The following is a 5,661-nucleotide window of genomic DNA, read 5'->3' on the forward strand; positions in this document are numbered from 1 at the left end:
GATTCATGTTAGCCAACCCTAAATCATTTTGGAATTAAGGCTTTGTTTTTGTTGTGTCAAAATTTAAAATTATAAAAAGTTGATATTATGAAAATATACTTTGATATGGTTCTAACAATACCCCACATGATTTATATCCCTCTTCCTAACCTGTCCTATTTATATAGTTATCTACAAAACTATCTAGCTAATTTACTCCTACTGATAGTTTGGATATAAAAAAAAATAGATTTGCTTTAAAATTTGAATTACTTTCCACTGTATATGCTTACTATGGCTTACAACTATCAGCCACTTCAGATGAAATTGGAATGCATTAATAAACTAATAACCAGCTTTTTTCATCCCATTGATGAAAAAGCTACAGTTTAAACATGGCCCATCAATGATCTGCATCAGGTTCTCCTTAGCCCTTCCCCATAGGACCATGACCATGACCATGACTTGACCCTCCTGCTAACAATTTTGAGTGTTTGCAATCCTGCTGCCCCAAACAGCCCAATAGCCCATCTACCAGGTCAATTCTACATGCGATTCACATTGGTATTTAGCCATGCTAATCAGTAATGCATGGAGTTATATCCATTAGGTGTTCAGTGTAATAACATTTTGAAGTTTGTTGAGATCTAAACCTTTGTACAGCAGAGATAAAAGATCTATTTATCTAACTTTATAATTCTGACTATATATGGCTCACAAGGTTCTCATTATTGTGTACCTTGCAGAGGCCTTTTTATGAGCGTTGGAAACTGATTGAGAAAGAGGTTGTTGAGCCACGTAATCAAAGAGCGGGGAATATGGACAAATGGCAAACCACTTTACAGATATGATCTAGAACCATTCAGGGTATGTACAATTGACATTCTAGACGCTATCAGGAAACACAGTATGTTTAATACTGTATTTGGCTCCTCTTATGCCTGTTCATAATGATACTATTCCAAATGTTTCAGGTTAGAAGGAAGGACTTTTGGTTGCTATCAACAGTTGGGAAGCTTTTGAAGGAATTTATCCCTAACCTTTCACATGAAGCTGATGGTCTTGTTTTTCAGGTACTCTGATTGATTTTACAGTGTATACATATACCCATTTTTTTGTTTAAGAGCGTATGGGCTGACATAAATGATTTTAGCTTCCTTAGGGTATCACTTTTCCTATAAATTTTTTTTTCCCATTTGGTTCAAAGAGTATAGAACTCATGTCCTCAATCTATGAAGCAATTTATTTTCTATATCAAGATAAGTCAATTACTTATGAGAACCTGAGTATTTGATCGAGCACAAGTGCACAACCGCATCACATTTGCAATGTCAAGGTTTCTGATCTTTCTGCAATTGTGGACGTGTGGTATTAGGCCATGATAGCTGTAAATCATTTGATTTAACAGCAAAAGTGCTTTATTACCATTTTGCAATTGTATCCGGCATATAAAATCTTTGTGCAGAAACTAGCTTGTAGTTGCAGCTTTAGAATAGCTTCAATAAAGACACCATAAAAACTGGAGCTTCTTTTATAGAATGAACTGCTAATGAAACCATCTTTCACACTTAGGTAACCTGTCCTTTTTGTCCTTGTTTGTAGCTGTCTGGTGTGAATTAAGGTTGCACCTAACTCTTCGAAAGAGGGGTAATGATCAGTTTCAGAGAGAAAAGTCCATATCAAGAAGTATCTAAATGTGTAACGTGATTCAGAGATTATTCTCCTTGTGACATCAACTATATTGGCTTGCATGAAAAAATCCATCTTATTGCTCCTATTTCCTGATTAATAGACCTACTTTTCAATTATTAACCTTAAATCTGAAGATGCATTTCTTTCTCTAAAGCAAAGGTCAATGTATGCTTCAGTGATGTATCAATTGTTGATTTATTCCAGTTCGGCTGTGGGTTTTTTTTTTTTTTTTTTTTTTTTTTTTTTTTTTTTATAGAGAGAGGGGGGGGGGGGGGGGAGGGGTTTCGAGGTATATCACTTGTGAAGTGGGAAATTGGAGGTGGTTGCATTCTCATTCCACTGTTTATAATAAGCTCATGTCTGTATTGTGGCCATGGCTAAGCCTTAAAATTATTAAAGAAAATATGGCTCTTGTATTTTGCGGCTGGGTTTGTTTCTTTTGAACTATTGGAGCTAGTAACTTGTGCATTTCAATTGTGCATGCTCTAATTTTTGGCCTTTGACAGTGGATTTTAATTATGAGGTTTGTGGTAGATTCAAAAGGGATTTATCTGTCATTCTGATCCTAGGATAGAGTGGGCTGCTTAATGTATGGTTTGGTTCATTTTTCTTTTTGTGAACTTCAATGCTAAAGTTCTCTTTTATTAAAAATAAATATTTATAATTTCAAAATATTATTATTAATGCTTTGAGATTGCTGTTTTTTCTTTTAGCCTCACTATCTTCTACAGTTCTACGCATATGTATGGGAGCTATTTCAGTATTTGTCATTTTTTGTTTTTCTGATGACTCCTCTCCCTAAAAATCCTGAAATGATAATTATGCATCTGTTCTTCTAATAATCAGGGGTGGGATGATCCCTACGTTCCCAAGACGCATCAAGGCCTCTTAAAGTGGAAATATCCTGAAATGAACTCAGTTGATTTTCTCTTTGAGGTAATGTCTCGAGCCTTTTACCTTTGTTTTATAAAGGAAACAATAGTATATGTGGCAATATGTGTGCATGAAATCTCTCTTGGAACACATTCAATCAAAATATTTTACTTGTTAAATGCAGGAATTTCAGGTGATCCGTCTATTCAACACTGAGTAAAATATTATTTTACTCCGAGTTGAACAAAGGCGCATTTGAATTCCCAGTTTCTTTAACGGATATGCTAATGATCGAAAGTTTCTTGATAACTTTTGTTGGCAGATAGGAGAAGACGGCACTGAAAACCTTTATCTTTACGATCGAGGAAAAAAGCGATTGATGGACAATAACAGGGTTACATTTGGAGGTATATATATTCATCTAACAAAGCTTTTTATTTATGCAAATTTTCAATTTTTTTTTTTAATCTGTGAAGTATTAAAAATTCCTTTGTTCCCCCCCCCCCAATGTTTGCACAGTGGTATTTAGCTGACTCTTTTCACCATATTTTTTTTGTTTGCAAATAACCAAACTACTTTATAGTTGCAGCTGAATATGTGAATGAAGTATGTTTAGATTGATTCTGGTGCTTCTGGTTTATGTTGTTTTTAAATTATTTTTCCACCTTGACTTGTTGGATTCTATTTCCATGAAATGAAACATAGTAGCCTTTGTTTTGGTGCTATTACTTGGACTAGTTAAGCAGTATATGGAGCCTATGTTTGTGGTTGAATGCAATTTTAGAAAATTTTGAATTTGTACTTGTTCGTGCTTCAGTTTGTGGTTGAATGCAATTTTAGAAAATTTTGAATTTGTACTTGTTACGATGCTTGGGTATTTTAGAAACTAGTCCTTGTAAAGCAGTCGCGGGAAGAAGAGGCAGGAATCAACTAGGAAATTTGGAAGTGGGAACCCTTAACCATTGCTGGGATGCACTGTGTGAAAGTCAATTTAAACGAGTGGATTAAGAGAGTTCGTGCTGTATTTGTAATCAAATGTATGAAAAGAGGTTCTTATTATAGCTAGAAATCTAGAATGCAGTTCTAAGTAATGTAATGTGCTGGGTAATTAGAAAGCAAAGAAATTTTTAGTTCTAGAAACATGGAGATTTGGAGGGGAAAACAATGAAGAATGTTGTTGGGTGAATTATTTAGTTATTTGAGGAGAGAATGAACCCTCAATCTTGAATGTTTTACATTGTTTGTAATTCCAGATTTTAAATTACTTTCTTCCTAAATTTCTGGTCCGGTTTTGCTAGTTTATAACATAAATTTGATGAGGATGCAAGTTTCAAAATATAGGGGCACTAGGCTGTGCTTTTGACTGTTGGTATATAATCTCCCCATGTTTTTGGTTCCGTTGGGGATGGAGAGAATAAGATACCTAGACAAGTACTTCCTCCGTTTTATTTACTTGCAACAAACCACTTTGCCACACACTGTGGAATAATTTTATCACCGATAAGAAGGAAGTGTAAAGTTGTTGCGGTTTAAATTTTATAGGTTAATCTGTCTGTTTCAGCTCCTCAAATAGCGTGCCAAGTGTGTTGCAAGTAAAAAAAAAAACAGAGGAAGTGTTATACTTTAGTTTTTGCTTAAATAGCTTTATATAAGTAGGTAAAATTTGGACATCAAAATGTTTCAATATCATGGGCTAGAGTTTTATGACATTTATTTGAATTAAGTATTTACAAAACATATATGTGGACTGTATGCGACCAATAGAGTTGGAAAGACATTCATCAACTTGAAATAATATCTTAAACTTTAAAACTAAATTTTTTGGCAAAAACATTTTATTTGTGTAATTGATTTCTCCGACAATCTGATCCTCTGAGCTTTTGGTGACACAACATCCTTTCAGTTGCATTTACCTCTCGTGTCTCGTCACACCTTTATATAGATTTGTTATTTGGTGGTCTCGGTAGTTAATAAGGTGCTGATGTGACTTTCAGTTCATCTTCTTCCATACGCTTTTGCAGACTCTTAATGTTAGTCAAATTTGATTACATGCAGATGATGTGGATCCCTCTACCTACTCTGGTAAGATTGTCGAATGCTCGTTTGATTCCGAGGAAAACATCTGGGTTTGCATGCGAGTCAGGATTGATAAGAACACTCCAAATGAATTCAAACACCTACAGGAAGGTCCAGCACAAATGTTAAACTTAATTATGTCATTTCGTGGGGTAATTCTTTGTACTTTTCCAACTCAATGCGGTAATAGTAATGCCTTTTTACTGCATTTCGCAGGTTATGAAAAGTATAAAGGACAATATAACTGAGGAGGTGCTGTTAAACGAGATAGGAGAGATCATTCGCTTACCTATGTATGCTGATAGGATTCAAAGTGATAGCAGAGCCATGAAGAAAGGGAAGCCGCCACCACAGAGAAGTGTGAATTGGAAATTTGTGTTGCCAGCAATGGTTATTTAATTTGGATGACCTCGCAGCAATTGTTTGTGTAATTAGGCATATTGGTAGCTTGTATTTTATTATACATAATTGTTAGTTGAGGGATTGAATCTTCGTAGGTAGTTAGAAGATGTAGTCCTTAAAAAATTAGATGTAGTAATAGGTTATTTGTGTATATTGTCATCATAAGCTCTCTTATCTTCTCTCTCCGTGTTCCGCGACTCCTGTCTAAATAACGTCTTTCTTTTATTTTTAATCACTTTTTTTCGCCCTTTTTGGATAAGGGGAGTTTTGAGAGAGAGAGAAGAGACCATTTGGTCTGTTGCTAGTACCATCTATTTTAACTTGAAGGGTTCGCCCTTGTAGCTAAACTAGTCCTGATGTCATATACCTAACTAGGTTCCATATTTTATTTAGGTTGCTATGCCTTAAGAAAGGTGTAATGTTTGCCTTTTTAAAAGGAGAAAAATAAAAACGAAAGGCTTAATGTTATTCTGTATTTGTGTTCCCCTATATTGAGGTTTATTTAGAGTATACAATTTATGATTTTTTGATTCTTTTTTAAAGAAGAAATTAATATTAGTTGAGAGATCAATGGAAAAGTAGGATTAACTCAGCTCCCAACTATCTTACTCACCTGCTAATAAGTCTGAAACAGAACGT

At 34.7% G+C, this 5,661-nt stretch overlaps 1 long non-coding RNA gene across 2 annotated transcripts; it reads left to right on the forward strand.

Annotated features, from left to right (window-relative positions):
- The first annotated feature begins 801 nt into the window (after positions 1–801).
- Positions 802–4,711, forward strand: LOC110706151. 2 transcript variants are annotated; one of them, XR_002508245.1, is made up of 5 exons: positions 802–846; positions 954–1,052; positions 2,518–2,607; positions 2,867–2,951; positions 4,600–4,711. It is a non-coding gene; the product is annotated as an uncharacterized LOC110706151 (long non-coding RNA). The 2 variants fall into 2 exon arrangements; XR_002508246.1 differs by lacking the exon at positions 4,600–4,711 and adding an exon at positions 3,449–3,741.
- Positions 4,712–5,661: the final 950 nt, after the last annotated feature.

Source organism: Chenopodium quinoa, unplaced genomic scaffold (genome assembly GCF_001683475.1).
Source record: "Chenopodium quinoa cultivar QQ74 unplaced genomic scaffold, ASM168347v1, whole genome shotgun sequence".
In the NCBI taxonomy this organism is placed as follows: domain Eukaryota; kingdom Viridiplantae; phylum Streptophyta; class Magnoliopsida; order Caryophyllales; family Amaranthaceae; genus Chenopodium; species Chenopodium quinoa.